This window comes from Drosophila gunungcola, unplaced genomic scaffold, assembly GCF_025200985.1.
Source record: "Drosophila gunungcola strain Sukarami unplaced genomic scaffold, Dgunungcola_SK_2 000140F, whole genome shotgun sequence".
Classification (NCBI taxonomy): Eukaryota; Metazoa; Arthropoda; class Insecta; order Diptera; family Drosophilidae; genus Drosophila; species Drosophila gunungcola.
The window spans coordinates 119,506-140,955 of NW_026453301.1; the positions used below are offsets into that span (position 1 = coordinate 119,506).

General features: G+C 36.1%; 1 protein-coding gene across 2 annotated transcripts in view; it reads right to left on the minus strand.

Annotated features, from left to right (window-relative positions):
- LOC128265616 (T-cell activation inhibitor, mitochondrial) overlaps positions 1 to 21,450 on the minus strand; it is a 32,513-nt gene extending 11,063 nt beyond the window's left edge. Inside the window, exon 1 of one of the 2 annotated variants that reach the window (XM_053001779.1) lies at positions 21,406 to 21,450. The gene's annotated coding sequence lies outside the window, so the exon portion shown is untranslated. Of the gene's footprint in view, positions 1 to 18,100; positions 18,116 to 21,405 lie in introns of those variants that run through there. The other variant, XM_053001778.1, reaches the window with a different exon arrangement.

The following is a 21,450-nucleotide window of genomic DNA, read 5'->3' on the forward strand; positions in this document are numbered from 1 at the left end:
ATGTATATTAAATATCAGTATATTTGTAACCATGCATATGAAACCCTTTAAAACCAATCTTTATTGTCCAAGGGCGATTTTCTTTAAACTTTTGATCTAGACATCTTCTCATAAAAAACCTATTTTTTTCTTAAGCCTTAAAACGTAATTAAAATTTTCTAAGGCGCTCCCTAAGCAATATTCACTGTACACCAGCTCAAAGGCGATAACGTTTAACGAGAACACCAGCAGAATGAAAGTAGAAGGAGCATCAGGGAAAGGAGCCACAAAAGAAAAAAAAAAAGTTGAAATGAAACAGCAACATCCCGGAGGAGAAGAGCTCACATATGCGACAAGGCTAATCCCAATAATCTTTTAGTTTTCACAAAGATAACAAGATATGTATAACCTTTCGCAATTTTCCCTGTCTCTGCCTCCTTTATCACGCTGATTGATTCCACGAATTGTGGGGGAGGGTGGGTTGTAAAATAGGGAGTTATGCAAACTAGGCACAAAACATAAAACATACATATGAGAGGGGGGATGGAAATTCGGGAAGGTATGACACATACATACATACAAGCACAAATGCAGGCTGCCTGACATTTCTCCCGCTGCTTCCGTGTAATTCGCTTTACTTTTTTTACTTCTTGGCTGTTTCCCTTTTTTTATTTTTTTTTGTAAATAAAATACATAGATGAAAATCAATTTGACGTGTCTTGAATTCTGTTTTAGGTTTAAAGAACTCGTTTTACAAAAGATAAAAAGGCGAGCAACAGCGGTGTAAAAGGGAAGGAAGAGAAACGAGTGGGGGACACAAATGGAAATAAACTCGAATTGTGTACACGCAAAGCGAAAAGAGAGCAGGGGGTTACACAGGAAAGAATATTTATTTAAAATTTTGAGAGGTTTTCGAAATAAAAAACTCTTAATCAGCAAAGCCAAAGAATATTATCACTAAGTTTGCCAGAAAAGGTTTTGGATCTTACTTTAAACAGGCATTTTTTTCATTGCCTACATATTTATTTAAAATTTTTTATTTAAAGCTCATTATTTTGTTCTGTGTAGATGTGGAGAACAGACCGATACAAATTTGAAGTGTGGAGAGCAGAATAACAAGGAACGCTGGGGAAACCTACATAATTCTTATAAAACAAACACACAAAAATACAACAAAATGCCACAGAATGTGAAATGTGAGGAGAACTTATCGAATTTGTCGCTGCCCATCATCATTTAAGGGTGGCAATAATTACATCAATCTTTTTACCATTTCAATTTGAAAACAAATCGAGCCACTCGAACGCAGCAACAACAATGGATGACGACCCCCCAGGGCAAAAAAAAAAAAACAAAATAGGAAAAACGAAGGAATAATAAAAGCCAACTGAAGCGAACGGAACGAGAAAAGAAATGAGGCGAGAACTGCAGGAAGGTCCCGTGAAATAAATACACATTTAATATGGATTGTCGGATCCAATTTGGGTCTACAAACAATGACACATGCACTCAAAATCTAGATCAAGAAATTTGCATACGCTTGTCTCCAAAATCCCGTTGGAACTTACATATAAACCTCAATGCCTTTGACCTATTCACAAGCGGAATTTACTAAGAACAAGGCAATTGTTAAATATTGGATCGATGATATTGATATATTGTAAAAAAGTAAGTAGCTATCAATAATACAATATACAAACATCCCACAAAATAGCAACCACTGAACATGAACCGGTTTGTATTCAATTTTCAAAAGGATTCTTTGAAAGCAAGTTGTTTTATGTGGCAAATGTTGAAGGGTCGACCAAAAACCTCTAGAGAATCCAAAACAATAGCAAGGGCTCAAAAGTAGACTTTAAAATTGGTGATTTGGACAGTGTAATGAAAAAATTAAGGTTTTATATGTCGGGTATTAGAAAAGGATGAAGTTAAACATTTTAATCCGTAAAGACACTAGAATTTAAGGTCTCAAGAGATTTTTAGGTAATATTAGGGTTCTATAGTTAACACATCAACATCGAGAGTTTTGACGACTTGTAAAAATTAATGTCGAATCATTAGTTAATAAACTCATTGCTGAATCATCTGTTTAATTAACTGAACTCAATCGTGTACACTGCCCTGCATTCATTTGCACCCACTTATGCAAATCCTAATCGCATTTCCGAGATCGGTTCAGAATCGTTTATCGATGACACAAATGGATGTCTAATCGAATCAATTTGCCGCCTAACCCATATTCCCATATTCAGGCATCCCGAGCGTCAGACATCTAGCATCTCGACTCATCTCGTCTCATCTTGACTCAACTCAACCCATCTCATCGCCTGGCCGAAGGGAGTTTTCCTGTTTTTCCTCCACTTTTCTACTTTTCCACACACGTAAGTATACATATGTATGTATGCGGGGTGTACTCGTCTATGTGAGTTTTGTGACGACAATGCCCCTCGAAGGTAATGGAAACGACGCGACGGGAGACGTCAACAGAAACGCTAACGTCCACCGCCACCGCCTGTCAGTCAAAATGGGAAAATCCGGGAAAAAGGAGGGTGGGAAAACATGAGAGAGAAGTCCTCGTCCTCATGCAGTCACAAACAACAGCCACCGAAACCTCATCATAACCATTATCATCATCGCCGTCGTCGTCGCCCTGAAAAAAATACAAGAAATCGTAGAGAGAACATTGGGCATTACGTTAACGTATTGCGATAAAAAGCTGCTCGGTATTTGAACACCTGGATCTCTAGAGATTACCATATATATAAGACCCCAAGACAAATACAATTTGCCGAGTGACTTCCGAGTTTGGGCACGTGTCCAAAGTTTGTTTTACACTTATGTCCACCACCCGCATAAATTAATCAAAATTTGTAAAATGAATAGAAATCTTCAAAAACATTCCTAATTTTATTTAAGATCTTTCCCAGAGAATGTTTTCCAGCCATTTGTACCATTATTGACTACACATTTTAACAGGTATACATAAATTTTGTTCATAATAATCCCCACCATTAACCAAGAAGTCATAAAAAATTGTGAGTACAGATTTTTCAACAAAGTCGTTTTGTATTTGAACACCTGAGCGCCCTGCTAAAATAATACAATTATTCAGGTTGACTTAATTATTCATTATTATTATTACTTAACAAATTTCCACCCCTGCAAATATGCTTTCAGCCGTAATGATTAAGCCGCCAACCAGTATTTTAGTACAAATAATCTGGAGAATGTACAAGGGGTGGAAAGTAATTATATACGATTTTTGTCACCTTCTTCACCCCCTATTTATAATTATTAACCTTTCGCACATTTTAAATAAACACCTTTTTTGTATGCATATCTCCACAATGAAAACCAAAATCGATCTATTTTATATATAAAAAAAAACATCGGTTAAACACCAACTATTACTGGCGCTTCGTGTCACTTTTAATTCCATAAGATTATATTATAATACCTATACGCTTTCAGGAGTGAAAATGACACAGTTATTGAACCAAACTCAATTTGGCAGCATTGTGTCGCAAAAAATTTCTGTAAACGTACATATTGGTTACAAGCTTCTATTAGATCAATTATTATGCTTTCAAAAAATCCGGTGAACAAGAGTACGTAATAGTATTGTTTATTTTTAATAAACATACATGTACATACATATATGTATATTGTAAAGTACCCGTACGATGAAACGCACTTCAACTAATTAAGCCCCTGATTGCCGGGCAACCATAAAGAGTAGACAATAAGTACAGGGTGTAATGGTAGAGAAAAGCCCCGTAAACGATTTTGCGGGCTGCTGCATTAAAATCCATCAACGAAACGACAATGGGAGTATTGAAAAGCGCATCGCTGTATCCCCTCGTATTTCTTCTCGTTCTCCAAATCTTCAGTTTTGCTCAGCGGGGGTCGGTTGCATTCGAAACAGAAATAATATAGTCATGTGCTTACGACTATGAGATACCCCCTAAACTGTGTCCTATTATAAATATGTTGCATACCTAAAAGATGAATTCCGAAAAAGTAACCATTTATCTTAGCTTTGTGTCTTCGTAAAAATATAAAGTCAAAAAAAAAAAATGTTTAATTTAAAAATTTAACTTTTACAGGTTCCTGTTCCATACCTTTCCCCTAACACAACACACCCTTTTACTTTTTGAGTACCGGGTACAAAAAGAGAGGGTTTGTTTGCCGACCAAGTGGATTTGTCCACGCCGCGTGGTGAACTCTTGTGGGACGGAGATGGAGAGTCTGGCGGGATTGGGGACTTTTTTTGAGGGGGGGTAGGGGGGTTTTCCGCACGGGTGGTGGATGTGCTATGCTTCGTTTTGGCTTGGTGATGCGTTCGAGTGCGAAGAATCAACACATTCTCCACTGGGCGCCAGTTGCCACGCAATTAGTTCCTGGTCAAGGGCTCCCAAAAAGATATTACGTAATTTCCGGATGAAAAGTGGATGCTATCATCAAGAATTCTTAATTGAAAATCTCTTGCAAAAACGTGACCATTTTGATGAGAACTTTTAAGGAACAAATGTTTAATGATATGTTGGGCTTATCTTGCTAGTTCTTAAAATATATACATAAGTTACTTTGTTAGCGGAAAACTATTGTTGATAAAAAAGTTACTTAACATAAACACCCGAATAGCAAATATTTGGGAAATCCATTCAAATTTTCTAACAAAAATGCTGAATTTGTAACATGAATCAGCATGACTCTTTATTCAAAAGTGGATATTTCATGTGGGTGTTGAAATTTCAATTATGACACTTTAAAAATCTAAAATCCAAAATAAATAGTTTGTTGAAATTGGTGTTTTAAGGTTTTTTTAAAGAAAGAAATATGTATTGACATTAAAAATATAGATTTTCCCATGACTGTGAAAATGGGAATCCCAGATTGCATGGGTAAATGAGGCCAGGCAGTATAGAAACCGCCAAGCTCAAAATGTGTTTTTTTGATTTTCAATTAACAATCACACACAGAGAAAATGATTTCATCAAAAGTGATTGGAATCAAAAAGCGTTTTTCACTTTAATTGCTTTTCGAGAAGAGAGCGAAAGAGAGGGAGAGTGAAGCAACCCCCCAATGACATTTTTGTGTTTTCTTTTTTTTTTTCGTAACAGCAGCTGTATGAATTTTGAACAGCTGATGGGCATACCAAATTTATGATGACGTCGAACTCACACAAATCTCACAGACGAACTAAAGAGAAAACTCTTTCGAGTAGATTCTCTTAATCTGTTCTCTTTTTTATTTTGCTTCGAGGGGGATCACACTTCCGAGTGAGCAGGACAGGAAGATTTTGGGGGAGCCACGATCTTGACAAGTAACAGTTGTTCTTGTCGGCCTCCCCTTTTTTTATTCTCTTTCATCTCGTGTTCTTCTGCCCCTCACTTTGTCTTGTTGTGTGTTTGTTCTTGAACTGATAACAGCTGACAATTGAGTGTGCGTGTGCTTGTGGCTACAGCTGCGGCCAAAATAATGGCACTTTCTAAAAAATTGGGAAAATATAACTTAATCTGCAAACAGATTTACAAACGTCTTTGTTTTACTTAAAGCTGAAATTTTATTTAAATATGCATTTTTAATATTAAAATTACTCAATTTGTCGATCCCAAAATAATTACATTGCATTTCTCCTTAACTATAAACTTAAGTTAAAAAAAAAAACAAATCAGTGCTATTTTTTCTGCCGCCACTGTAGCTTTGTGAGGCTACCTGTGATTGTGATTGAATTGATGAACCAAACAGCTGCACATGTAAGATGCCAGGAGCAAAGCGGGGAGAGGAAAGGAGAAGAAGAACAGCAACAGCAGGCTGAGAGGTCAATGCCAACAGAATCCTGGCGATCTTTCCATTTTTCAGAATGGATAAGCATACATACATAAGTCTTATAAAGCATACTTATTAATTATGCTTCATTTGGTAGAAATCCCATGGAAACCAAGTTGACATTAAAAAACGCGAATTCTTCACAATCAGAAAAGTAATATAAATTCCCCGAGAATGAAAACCATACCTGTCTATTACAGTAATCTTTTGTTTGGTTAAACCTTATCTCACGTTCTGCGTGTTAATATTTATAGTTATATATATTAAGTAATATTTTTACATTCAGCTTTTGTTTAACTGCTCTTCCAAACATTTTTACCATGACCGATTCGCAGAATTGGTATCATTTCCATACATACAGCGTAGGTAAGTAGGTTAGTTAGTCGTTTGATAAATAGTATGACGCATATTTAGTTCATTCAACTACTCAAGGCTTTTATGTGTGCTTGATAATATCATAAATAGAAACTTATTGTTTTGACTTATTATATTCATAATTTTAATGATAAATAATTGTACTCAATTAGCTGAGTTTGGTAGGGTATGAGATTCCAATGCTAAGGTATGATGTGTTTTGGTCTTACGTCGCTTCTGTCTATTGTATTCCCTTCTTTGGGATAGTGTTACCTAATGATTTTACATATATTTAAATTGACTTCCGAGGGCATGCAAGGGAATTGAAAAGCAACGAGTTCTCGTTGACTTACAAACCTAAAATTCGACCGTATCGCTATTAAACGATTTTGCCACTTCCTGAACAACAACCCCCCGAGAAGAGGAAACCCTCTTTCGACATATAATCCCTGCTTAATTGCTGCCCGCTTTTGAGACATAGCCAATGACAACCCTGCCAAAAGCAACAAACCGACACACAAAAACGCATTCTCAGCTACACACAACGAAATGTTTAGTGAGTTGGCCAATAAGGATGGTAATTGAACTGAAAAAAAGGCATTTTAGTAGATACCATACCATTTTATGAATACCATAAAAACGTAAGCTTGTATGTGATTACATGTATTTGTGAAATTCGTATTCCTTTAAATGTTTTCTGTTGTTTTTTCTTTTTAACATATTGTATAGTTTTTTTACCCAAGAAAGGCATTTATACATAGCTCCTAACTATTAATTTGATGTCCAATGAATTGAATTTGATTGAAAGAAAAAAACTTAAAGATCGAGCATCTAGATAATTATATTGGTTATGGATTTTTTTTCTTTGTGTGTGTGTGTGTGTGTGATATAACCCCGTAGCCCCCTGGTAAAGCGGGACACCCCTGCCCCTGTTTTGTTTGCAGCGCCTAGTGCCTTTGGCCCTTTATTTTATTGCCTCTCGTCGTGGTTGCCAAACACGGATACACACAAACACACACAGTCAGAGACAGACAAAAATAAGGGAGGGAGGGAGATGGCCAGTGCTGAGGAGAAAGAGATGGCGAGAACGAGGCACCGCGTAGAGATACAGAAAACGTTGATTATTAATTATGAGACGCTATGGCCGATAACTGTGGGCTAGTTCACCATTTTATTGGGCCTTATGGCCAAGCCCAGTTAGCAAAAATCTCGAAAATGTATGTTTGCAAACTGGTTACAAATGAGTCTCAAAAGTTTATAGACTCACTCCACTTACTTATCCACTTGCACATTATCCTTTATAGAAGAGTGGAATCTTGGAATCAATCACGCATTTGGCTTCCAATTAAAGAAAATAATTTTGATTATATTGGGTAATAACACAATTTCACTAACTCAGTATGTTGAAGGACAATTCTTTTGACAAATGTAGCAATGGAGTCGGTCTATTAATCGAAGCATACATTTACTGTTTTATTTGCTAATTAAGTCTACTAATCAGTCATAGCTTGGCTATTTGTTTTATCTACATATATTAATAAAGGTCTCTGGTGACGGATTTTCCACGAACACATTGTGAAAGCGGTAAGAGGGTGAAGTGTTCTTGTAGATACATACATACATAGATGCATATACATACATACATATATGGTTTGTCCATATGTAAAAAGATTTTTCTATTAATATGTACAACATTTCAGTAAGCATTTGTGTACATAAGTGCCAAATTATTGAAAACGTTTTAAAACTTTACTTACAATTAGTAAATGTCGCGATTGCGAAGCCGTAGAAAGTTTGTTATTGTATTTTTTAGAAATTAATAATGGGATGGTAAAGGACTGCTTTAACTTCCACCTGACCATTTCAAAGACATAAGGATTACGCGAGGAGTAACTCAATACCAAACACAAAAGTGTGCAAATCCATTTAAATGGTACAACTTTAGTTTTGTGGGGCACCTGGGGGTTAGGAGGAAGCAAGAGAGAATGACAAATGGAGAGAAAGAGAGAGAGAGAGAGAGAGAGAGAGAGAGAGAACATATTCATTGCACTTCTCCGGAGGAAAAAAAAAACATACAAAGCCAAACAAACAAAAGCATAGACAGCAAACACAAAAAGTCAGCAAAGACAAAAAGACAAAAAGCAAAGACAGAAAAACAACGCCAAACGACGCCAAACTCAAGCAACATTTGATTGTCGGCCATGCACAGCAAACCAGTATAATTGCACAAACACACACACCGACACAATCGCAAACTGTCGGGCTCACACGTATGCACACAAGTGCGGTCAAAATATTAGGTGGTTCCTGGCAATTAAGTGGCATAGGGATCGCTCAATTTGTCACCTTTCTTTACATACACATATACATAATCAGGACAAGGCTATTTCTCAATTACATTGGATCTAAATGTACATATGTGTTTCATTAAGATGTGCAAATGCAGGAATGTAGCCACCAACTTTATTTAAGTACCCAAATAATTATATATGTATGTACGTTAGTGTGTAGGAATAGTTTGATAAGGCATTTGAGTTCAAAGCCAAAGTAAATTACAGCTTCACATATATACATATTACATAATCTAAAAAAGTGTATTTCATATCTTAAAGTTATTGGCTATACTTATAGCGAGTGGTTTTTCTTAAGGATAAAAAGGTTTAGAACTGTAGTTTATTTATAGGTGCAGGACCAAGAATGGGGTGGGTACGGATTTTAACTATAGCTTTCTTTGTTCATTTAGTATGTAAATATAGAAGTTTTCTATGGCTATACATATGTATGTAATATATCCAGAATCGAAATCAGGCCACTAATTAAAGAATTCCCGTATTATTTAGCTATTATTTTGACCTTTGCTGTTGGGTTAGGTTTTGAGTTGAATATGTTTATATTTCGAGTGAAGGGCGCTGCGCTCTCTTTTTGTTCGCTTATTTATTTTTTTTTTTTTTGCTTCTTGGCCAGCAAAATTAACAAACAAAAAAGTAATAATCAAATGGGAAGCTAAAGAAAAAAACGACAACAAAATGTGCCCGCTCGTTTTGTTTTATTTGTTTGTGTGTTTGACCTCGTCGGTGCCAATGCGCTCTTTCGACTCTCTTAGGCTCTCTGTTGAAGAGAGAGCGCATTGACTTGCGGGCAGCGACGTCGACGGCAAAGTCGTTGTTATTGTTGCGCGGCCGTTTAACTTTGTGTGCCTGAGTGTGTGTGTGTGTGAGCGGCACGTGTGTGTGTGCCATGGTCTCATTTCAAGATAATCGCTCTTCTTTTTCCTTGGCCTCTCTTCTTCCCCCCTTCACTTCGTCAATATTGTTGTTGCTGTAATTTAGCGGTTGGCTTTTTGTTGTTGCCATAGTTTTATGTTTTTTCTCGTCTGCTTAATGTTATTAGTTTTGTTATTGGCTTTTATTGAAATTGTATTTAACCCATTTTAAAAGCGTGTGTGTCAACAGGTTTTGACCCCAATTGCAAAAAAAAATAAAGGTGTCAAAATGGTTGATAAGTGAAGCATGTGCTCTATAAGGAAATAAAAGCAATGAATAATGGGTGCTATTAAAAATAAAAATAAAATGTAATAATCGTATTAAATTTGCACTTTTTGCTCGAAAGATTGTAACAAAATTACAAGAGGTACAAAAGTATAAGAAATTTAGAAGTGATATTAGGATACAAGTATCACAAAAATGAAACACATGTTGCAAAACAACTCAAGGAGAAACCGAAACTGAAACCGAAAAAAAGAAATTACTTTCCCATAACGAAGATTTCGGGTTATGCGATTGTGTTTGCTTTTGGCATTATCAAGATATTTTTGTCAGTTCCCCTTCTTTTTTTTACATTTTTTTTTTATTCCAACCTCCAAACTTAACCAAGCTGATCTTGAGAAATCCCAGACGCAAGATCGAAAACAAAAACACACGCTCAATGCGAGAAAAATTGAATTTGTTTATGTTTAAACGCAATTACGCGTGGAATTTATACGAAATTAAACGCAGCCTCACCATTTGTTACTGCTTGTGTACATATGTATGTATGAATGTACATACATACATGTACATACATACTTTTGCATTAACGAAATGGAAATCAAAATTGACAAAAGCAGGGGAAAATACATAAAGTAAAACAACTTTTGTTGTCTTTACTGAACTTCCGGCATTTTCTTGCTCATCTGAAATGGTTTTTATTTTGCTTTTGTTATTGTTTTTGTTAACACGACACGTACTGCAACAAAGTTGGAAATGCGTTTTGCGCAAAACCAGTTAGGAATTTACGAAAGACGAGGAGAGCGACAAATTAAGGAAAATGAGAAACATAATTAGAGGCAAATACGAATCATGCAAGGCTCATACACGGTGAGAAATAGATTTTTAGGTTATACATATTTGAATGATTTCAACCCTTTCCTATTTCCAAAAATAGGATTTGCAGGAAGGTGGCCCATAAAGTTGGCCCATTTTCATTTTTGGTGACCGTGACCCCAAAACATTATTTGTGAGCTTTGTTGAAATTAATGACAGAAATGCGTTCCCCGCGTTGGGGCCAATTTTATCCTTTTTGTTTAACCAATTACATACATATTTAGATATTTAATCATTTTTTCGTAAATGAAATGGTTTGAATTGGAATACGAATTCTTTCGGCGCACAATGTTCATTACTATGAGCCAGATATCATCAAACGAAAATATGCCAAGAATTTTCCCAATGGAGGAAGGAGTTGAAGTTACTGAAAAAGCGAAAAGTCGTGGAGAGGGCGAAACAAATAAAAATCAGTCGAAAAACGCATTTAAAGACACTCCAAAAGCTAAAACAGAAGTCCATAAAAATGTTTTCTTCACGGCACTAAAAAGAGGAGGAGAGTGAATGGAGCGAGCGAGAAGGAAGAGGGCATTTCGTGTTACAGTTTCAATTTAAAGGGAAAAACGTTTCCCACACGCACGAAAAAAAAAAAAACACACACACACACAAGCGGCTTCATCATCAATTTCTAAATGCAAAACCGCAATAAAAAAAACGAGAAGCGTGGACACAGGCACAAACTACGCAACAATCTGAATACGCTGCGAATTAAAGTATTTGGCCGATTTGACTGAACCAATTGTTTAGTACAAAGAACCAAGATTTAAAAAACGCAAATAAATATAATATAACATAGAATATATTATTTACAAACTTTATTATTTATAATTTAAATTTCTAGTTTTTCAATAATGGGAATTCTTTAGAACAAGACGATTTTATAACATAGACATTATCAGATAATGTATAATGTAATTGAAATGCCTAATTACTACTAATTATCAATTTTTTCCAAATGCTTAACACTTACCCGTTAATCGATGACTAAACTTTGGTCATTTTCCAATATCAGGTAAGCAATGTTTTTCACGAAAGGGTATTTGTTAATCGACTAGCTCTCTGCACGGAAATCCGAAATCGAAGCGGACAAACTTTGGCGAGAGAGAGCAAAATGCTCTCGCCATTTGTGTAGTGGGGCAAAAAGAGATAGCAACAACGACGGCGCACGTGTAACCGTTAAAAGAGTGAAATAGTAAGGGGCGGGTGGGCGTGGTAGGCGTGTGTGCGTCAGAGTGTGTGTGTGTGTGTGTGTGTGTGTGTGAGTGCGTGTGTATTTACTTTGCAAAATAACCACCCAACTAAAAGATGGTTGACAAGATAATTGTTGCCCTCTGTCCTCTGCCTCTCCCTCCCATCTTTTCGCCTCCCCCCCTCCGGCCCTTTATCACCTCTCTATTTTTTTTTTTTTGAGTGTTCAGTCGGAAATTGGAAAGCCCTAGATATTAGATTTCACCAGAAATTGTTTCTGGAATTAAAACAAGTAGCGTAAATTAAGTAATAGATCGGTGTAAAAACTTAACACCGGAAATTGCTAAGATGGTCTGTGTACAAAAAGGTTCTTATAACGAAGGATAGAACATTAGTAATCTCTACAGTGCTGTATAACTAGTTAAGGGCAATTTGGGGTAAGATAATAATGTGTAATAGTAAAAAAAAAACATATAAATTTTATATTTGGTAAAAATTTGAGTGGTATGAACATAGTTCCAGAATTTGGAATGCGTAATGCTACTGAGAAGTCTGAATTTCGATTCGAATTCGGGACTACTGTCGCTGGATATATGTACATACCATATTAATATGGTAGCGTCATCGTCATTGGATACCTGGTCGCACCTGTGGACTCGCGATTAACCGGCGGCCAAAATATTTTGACTCAGCACTTTAAACCCAATGTCAGATAGACAGAAACAGAAACAGAAACACGAACTCGAACTCACCTCACACTCGTTCACTCGAACAATAAATATATTTGTGGGGCATTAGCCTCTAGATATTTGTTTGATATGCGCTTTAAAGGTTGGCATTATTCAAGGTTGTGTTTATTTCGGCCGCAAATTATTTGGGGCATTGTCCGCTCGCGACCATGATGGTTTAAGTACCCCGACCACCCTCTCCACACAAACATATGTACATATGTACATATATTTTTCTCGGTTATCGCTCAGATAATTTTCTGTCGTTGAAAGTAAAGAGAAAATTTGGAAGCCTTGTCGTTCGAGGGGGAGATACTAATGGATTTGGAAAACCATTGACGCTTTCTATAGATGGACACTTTCTAAGTGTCGTTTTTGAACATGTTTTTAACGGGTGCAAGTTCAAAGATTTTTTGAGAATTTCGTCTTTTTTCAATAACATCTAATGATAACCTCTACTATTTACCTACATTAACAACGAGATTTCTTATTAATTTCCATAAAACAAATTAAAATAAATCACAGGCTTCATTAATGTCGTTTTACTGGGAAAATGTTCGAATAAAGGATAAGGAAATAAAATATAGTATACAATTTTTTATAGCCATAGAGAGGCACTGAGAAAGGGAGAGAGAATTTTGGATGGTGACGTGACCATCAATCAAGTGCCTCTTGCTTTTGCGGATCGAATCGGATTGCTTCCAATGCAACACAAAAACATTAAAAACCAAACGAAGGCAGACGTCTTCGTTTGAGTTTCAATTTCAGTTTTGGGTCTTTTCAGTCCGCCTGTCTTTTTCTTTTTTTTTCATTTTTTTTTCTTTTTGCTTCTCTCTGTGGTGTTTTTAGGGCTCTTCCCCCAGACAGGCGGACAATTTCATCAATGCCTTTGCCGCCACTGTAAATGCTTGAGAAACAGACACACATGCCCATTTACCTACAGCGGCGGCCAAGGCAATAGAAGTGCGGTTATGGTGACTAGTCACCGTAAATCACTTTATATTGTCTAAAAATATTCTGCGTTTGATTTTAATCAAATTTTAAGTTTGTCTACCTATGTACATATGTATGTAGTTTCAGTCAAATTTTAGTTGTTGTTTAATTACTTAAAAGACACTGTTCAAATAGAATTCATAAACAAAGCTGAATAAGTTAAAGACACATACATAGTTTATACTCAGTAGAGTTGTTAATATTTTAAGTACCTTGCCCCTTTAACACTAGCAATTTGAGCATGTTTGTATGCATTGAAATACATTTCTAATACAACTTTGGTGCTTGTGAAAACTTTCGTGTGCCCCCTGAACTTCTTTACATTTTTTTTTATTATTTTGTAGTTTTTTTTTTTTGTAGTTTGCTTTTGCTGTAAGTCCCAAAAAAAAAGACAATAAATTCCCCTAACACAAACACAATGACAATTTGTGGAGCTCCCTGTGCACGTTTTTATGTATTTATGTTCATAAATACGTTTGTATTGGGCTATGTAGCATACATTTTCAATGTCACATATTGCCGTTCAATTTTTGTTGTCATACAAATACACACAAGCATAAACACACACGCGCAGACAGGCAAAAGAGTGCGCGCGTCTTCATCAGCAACTTAATTATTAAATTAAACGCGCTAAATGGTAGCACACGCAAGTGCCAATAAAACAAAATACGAAAAATTGAGAGTGATGAAAGGGGGGCCGGGTGTGGGGCGTTGGGTGCCGAAAGGGGCGGAACGGGGCGGGATGGGGATACGGGGGGTGGCGCCACATGCTGCTTACAACCTTGTCCGTTAAACGGCGTCGGTGCCGACGTCGCTGCTCCACTCTTCACTCGAAAATCCTACTCCAAAATGCCAATTCCCCCTCCTCCTCTGTTTCGCTTCCACTGAAATCAGAAGCATGGACGTCGTACAAAAAGTTTGAGTGTGCGGGGATAGAGATTCATTAGTGCAGTAGACGCCGATCTATGTATAGTAAACTTTTCAATTTGGATGGGAATTTTTGGATTATGAAATCCCCAGGATCTGTACGTTTAATACCATAGCAGCTAGATCTTTATCTTTTAACGTATTAAACCCTCAATAAATAAAAAAACAATCAGGTCATGTTGTTGATTTGATATTTTTATTTGTAAAATTTCAAATCTCTAAAATTCCTGTTTTATTTTTGCAATTTTAGCATTAACATTACAAATGTAATCTTCTTTGCCAAATATTAATTACGTTACAAAACCTTAACCTGCTGTTAAAGCCACCACTCCCTTGTTGTCACGCCCATGGGCAGAACCCTTCGCAAATCAAATACAACTGTCTCGCGCTCTCTTTTTCTTCACTCGCTCTCTTTGGCTCTCTTTGTCTGATTATGCGCCGTGTTTTTCTCTGTTTTTCCGCTCTCTTGGCGCTTTGTCGCTCCGTTTGGCCGTTTAATTTTCTTGGCTTGGCTTTGAGTGACTTCTTGGCATCTTCAACGCTTTTTTATGGCTTTTATGGCCATAAAGCCGCTTTTGGCCGCCAGCTGTTGTTGGCCAAAAAAAAAGGCAAAAGCAATGCGAGTGGGTAAATGGCAACATATGTATGCACCAGACCCAGACTTACACACACACACTTACAAGCTGATGGGTTGAATGCAAGCCTACGATACACACTGATATTTATTATAGAGATGGCATAGTTACACCTGCGGCCGATGGCACTTCATATAATGCTTCCTAATTACATTTTTTTGTTCACTATCATTAAATTTCAAAGGCTCTTTAACTTAAATATTTTGTTATTTTGTTAATATTAACAGCATTAAATACATCCAAATATTAATACAAATCACATTTAATAAAAAATTGAAAATAAATACAAATTTAAAATTAAGTACTAAAGTGAAAGCTTCAAATATTTGGTGATACCAATTCATTTTTATTTAAGCAATGGTCGAATAAAATTACATACATATTATTTTGGCCACAGCTGTGGGCAAACACATGTGTAGTTGTTGTTGTTGCTAGCAGAGGGGGAACAAGAAAAAACCAAACGTAAAAAGCGCGCGCGAATACAGGTCGACGCTCGTTTACTTTGGGCAGCGCTGCTGACGTCGACGCAAGCAGCGTCGCCGACGTCGGCGTCAGCGTCCATTGCTTATGATTTTCGGAAATTCCATTTTCGTTCAGCAGTTAAAAGGAAAATGTTGGGGAAATACATTTAAACGAGATAAGCCGATCGGTCAGAGATTATACCGGCACTATATTGACAAATAAAAACGTTGGTGAAAACATAATTGTTGGCCAAAACCTTTGAGTGACTTTAAATAGGAATGAAATTTAATCATTGATAAAGTTAACATCACTGATTTTCACAGTTGCATTAATATTATTTAGATTGTTGGTACAACATGATATTTGATTATTAAATATAGTTTTTGTAAACAAAGTTAAGTTTTATAATTTAAGTTGATGGATAAAATTCGTAATATAATTTTATTACTAGCAAAAAAAAAATGGTATGACCCAGAACTCTCTTCTGTTAAAACTTGTATGTATGTACATCATTTGTTGGAATGGACATACACACATACATACATACATATGTAAATATGTATGTACATATATGACGTTCATTCAAATTTAGATCGAATTTCGGCGGATGAAATTTCTGTGTCACCCTCGACTGATTAAATTAGCGGATAAAGTTTTTTCAGATTTCCATAAACTCAACACCTACATACTGTGTGTATATATTTTAGATTTCACAAATATATATACATACATACATATACATATAAATATATAGTTCTTTTTAAGTGATTGTTGATGAATAACAAACGTAGTCGATTTGTTGGTAAAAAGTCTTGAAGGAATGTTTCCTTGTACCCCGTGACCCAAAAACTACTCTTATTTTACAACCTAGTTATAATTGTTTAGAAAAAACTAGATTATTTCATTGTTCAATAAAGCAATTTGCAAACTGTCGTATTTGCGTAGTATTTTCTACATTTTGTATACGATTGTTTGCCAAATATGGTTCAAGGTTTCGTTTTCTTTTCTTTGCCATATTTATTAAGAAGCGTGTGGACTTTGTTTTGCGCGCTGATTGTGGTTCGTTGGCTAATTATAGACTTTTAGGGGTGTACGTAACGTATTAGCAGGTCCGCTTTTTTTTTTTGTGTTTTCTTTTTACTACTCCACTTGAGTGTCAAGTTTGTTTACGTTTGCCAATAATTCGGAATCTTTGCGATATTTTGCTATGATTTCCATTTTTACATGTCTGCCTGATGTTTTTCCCCCGATTCAAACCCGTTTTTGCTTTGTTTTTTTTTTTTGACTTTGAAATGCGAAAAATAGCTATGTACATACATAAAAAAAAATCCAACGGCGAGAGGGGCATAAAAAATAAAAGTCACACTTTTCACAATTTTGATATCGAAAATAGAAAAAATCAGTACGCAAATTGATAAGCCATTTGCGACGTCACAGCTTGTAACGCGCTTAGAAACGCGCAAAAAAACAAAAAAAAAATCAAGATAGTAAACAAAGCAGAAAGCTGACATCATTAGACTGCAAGAAATTGAGAGCTAGCAAAACATACATATATGTACATACATACATAGGCTTATTCAAATTTTTAGTCAAAAAAAACTGTAAAATAAAGATTATTACCAATAGGTACTTTTTAAAGACAAAGTTGCGTTATAGCACACATTTACATACATACATATGTATATTATAACAATATTTCGAATTCAACCTCTAATTCGAGTATAATTTATGTGCTATAACAACATAGTAAGCCCGCATTACGTTATCTTAGTCTTACGTTACGGAGATCACCTCAAATGCTGCACAAATCAAAACTCCAAATAGAAACATGCTGCACAAATCAAAACTCCAAATAGAAACGTGCCAAAGCAACAAAAATAACAATAACAAAACTGCATTTGCTGCTCAACATGCACACATACAAATGCGGGTCTACGTATGTATGTATGTATAATGTACATGAATGACTGTGTCTATACGATGGCAATATCATGAATTGAAAGAAATCCTTCTTAATATTTAACATCTTATATAGAGATGTACATTAAGTCAGGGAAATTTAATAAAAAAATGACAAACTTTGTCTATTAGTCAACTAAATTACATTAGAAATTAATTTAAATTTAATTAGCCAGTAAATTTTAACAATTTCACTGAAATATTTTTTAATATTTCATTAAAATTCATCTCTACTTGTTCAGTTTTATATTTCATAAATTAAGTAATATATCACGAATTCAATAACTCGTGGATTTTCTATCATAAACAACGTACTTAGACTCACACAAACGCGTGGAAATAGCTGATTATGTGATGAGTGCGAAAGAGAAAGCGAAACGATACACACTCAACCCCTCTTTTTCTCACAAACTGCACTCGCACGAAACTTCGAGCTCGACTTCGACTTTTAGATTGTATTTCGTATTTGTCGATCGCAGGCCACAAAACCTAAAAAACAAAAATAAAAGATGACGAACAAGAAGAAATAAAGATGAAGAATGCCCTTGGGCCGCAGTTGTTGTTGTTAACCGCTTTTTGGTAGCTAAATATTTGAAGGCTTTTGAGGTTATTATGCTGCAATGCATTGTTTTGCCGTTCAGATCACTATATGGTAGGTACTTAAACAAAAAAATGTACTTACCGCAAAACGAATGTACAACCAACAAGAAAAAAACATTGCGGTTTGCTGTTCGTTTCCAAACAAGTTGCGGTCTTTAAAAGACAATTTAAATACATATAAAATATCATAAAGTGCTAAAAAGGCAATACGCGGGAGTATCCAACATTATTACACAAACAGGGTTGTTTCTGCTGTTTGATTTCCCTTTTAAAATAATACCGTTACAGTTTTTAACTAGTTCAAAATTGCAAGCGAAAATCCTAAAAAAAAATATGGTGAAACCTTATAATATATCATCAAGACACATGAATCATAATGTTTGAACAAATTCCTAATCAGTGAGTTTAGGAATTTAGTATTTGTATAACGTTAAATTTAAATCTGTTATTTGTATAAAATATCACCGAACAAATACCAAAGAATGCGCGTTAACGCAAGTGAAGTGATGAGTCAAAGTTTTTCCGACAAAACACGAGGTCTTCACGTTTAGGGTTCAATATCCCAATGGCCCGTCCGTGGTATTTCCATATTTCGGTTCCTACCCTTACTTTTTTTCTTGTTTTTCCCCTCCCCAATTGAAAGGCTAGCAATTGGATATTGAAAGTGGCATCGGAATTAGCTGGAGAAGTGCGCTTTGAATGGGGATCATCCCACTCAATTAGGGTCTATCCTCCATGGCGTAGTAAGAACTGCAACCGGGGGGTATAATATTTATTTGGATTTATAATTTAATGCATAACAAATTTTATAACTTAATCATCTACATATGTACATATGTATGTAAATAAAAATTAAATGAATAAAATATTAAATTTGAACAAATGTAAATACATACATACATACATATGTAAGTAAAACGTTCGGCAAACTTATCAATTAATGAATTATTATTTGTCTACCCTCTTGGAGTACCGGTCTACGCCCTTGTAATAGCCCCCCTTATTCCTCACTTCACTCCGTACCCCCCACACACTGTAATTACCGTTAACCGAGCTAAGCATTGTCTTTGGCCCTCTGTAACGTAACTGTAACTGTAACTAGCGCGCTTTCTCTGTCCGTTTTCGGGCTACTGGTAAGTACAGTGGTCACTGTGCAAGTGCGAAACATTTAGGTATGGTATTTTAGCTTCATACTACTAAAACAAAACCGAAAATAATAAAGTCAGTTCAACCTTCTTAGTTTGAATATTTCTTTCCATAAACAGCCTTTTTGCCTTACTCTTTGGAGCTTTACTTGCTGGGTTCGCTGTACAACAAAAAGTTTTTTTTAAGTAGTTTCAAAGTTCCTGCTAACTAACGTCCCCTGTACAACATGTGAGGCATGAATGGAATGGAGTGCAAGAGGACTGGCGACTAGACAAAGAGTAGGCCGATGGCCCACCCTCTCAACCAACCCCCCCACCACTTCCCCTGATAAGACGGAAATCCCGAAGAGAGTGGGGAGAAAAGAAAACAAACTGTTGGCGGCTGCTTTCTCAACGAGAAGAAAAAGAGGAGGTAACGCTACGACAGGGGCCAGAAGGAGTACGAAGCGAGGGGGAGGCAAGGCCGCAATTAATTACAAATTTACCCAGCTGTCCCCACACGTAGTCCCATGTTTCTTCTTGTACTTCCTCCTTTCCCTTCTCCTCTCTCCCGCTTTGTGTCTGTATGCGAAAAGTGGCACGTATCAATGTTGAAAGCATAAAAACACAAAGAGACCAACAAAAGTCTCTCTCGAAGGCAAAAAAAAAAACAAAAAAAGTAGGAGACACAGCAGAAGAAGCGGAGAGAAATGCAAATGCCTACGCTGAAAAAAAGACTTTAATATCAAGTCGAGTAGTATGTAGTTACTTAGCAATGTGCTCAAATCCCATTGCTTCCCCATGAATTTTAATATTTTTCACCCTAGTAAGTGTAGTTTTGATACTTCTAACACGTCAAATTGTATTTTTATCTGGTCCAATCTGATCGTTATATACATACATATGTATGTATGTATGTAAGTATGTATGTATTTATGTATGTACATTACCCTTTTTTCTTGTTGCTTGCTTGACCAAATTATAAATACCCGTACAAACATGTGCTCAAGTGTAAGAAACAACAACCACCTTGGTAAAAATGGCAACTGTCTGTATGTACACACATACATACATATGTACATATGTATGTATTAATGCATGTTTTATTTTGTTTTCTGGTAGACAGATGAAATCCCCTGAAAATAGAGTACTAAAAAATCTAACAATGCTCCAAACACAAAGTCATTTCTTAAATGCAGCCAAATCAGCAAACATAAAGGGATGTGCTTGTGTGTGTTTGCGAGTGTTTGCAGGCCGACAACCATGCGCAGGCTGAAAATCTGCTGACGACGCTAAGGCGGCATTTATCACTCCAAAAAACGGGGGACTCCGAGGGGTACGCGCATTGGGAGTCATTGATTTTCGTTTATGAGTCGAGCAGGCGACGCTCTCACTTTTTATACGTTCATTCACACGCGGCACGGTGGGGCAAAAGCTAACAAAAAGAATGACATTTTTTGTTAGGCAAATGCGCAAATGCAAATGAATCGCTTGTACGAAAATTATTTTTTAAGTAACGACGAAGTAAGAATTAAAGAATATAAGCTAGAATTGACAATTGGTTACCTTTAATGCGTATGTGGTAAAAGGAAAATTTCAATGTGTCAGTCCGTGGGCTTTAAAATAGGGTTGATATTGACCTAGGGTTGTTCTCAACTCTACTTACCTGTGGCTTAACACTCTTGCCAGGTACATATTGTAAGTGCAGTATTTATGAGAGCACGTCTTTAAGACGTTGGATAATCCGTAACAATATCCGTCATAAAAAATAATCCACTCATATGTTGTTACTTTTAAAAGGGTTTTAGGGTAACTCAACGTAACTTATCTTAACTAACAAGCTAAGCGAAATTTATTTAAAAGTCTGGGTTTTCTGGTACTCTGGATTCTTTAGTTTTATAAGGAATGATAAATACTAGAAATCATTTCATTTTATCATCATCAAAATTATACTTTTTCTTCTTTTAGTCCTGACTATCCTTCGAGCTTACGTTTTTATCCCACTGTCCTCACCGCTTTAAGTGCCCAATGCAAAGAGAGCGGCTTGGTCAAAGAGAGCGAAAAGAGCGCATTATAGAGACTGGCAGGAAAAGAGGACGGAGAAAGGTACAACGGAGAAGGAAGAGAATGGGGATTTTAAATATGTTATTGATAATTAAAATTGAAGCCGAATGCAATTTGAATTTGCATATGACTGGCTGATAATCGTTATCGTTTTCACTTCCCCTATTTTGGTTTTTCTTAGAGTGTGATTTACGTTTACCTGCGAAATAAAATGAAATAAAAGCCAGGTCAAAAGCGCGTGCTA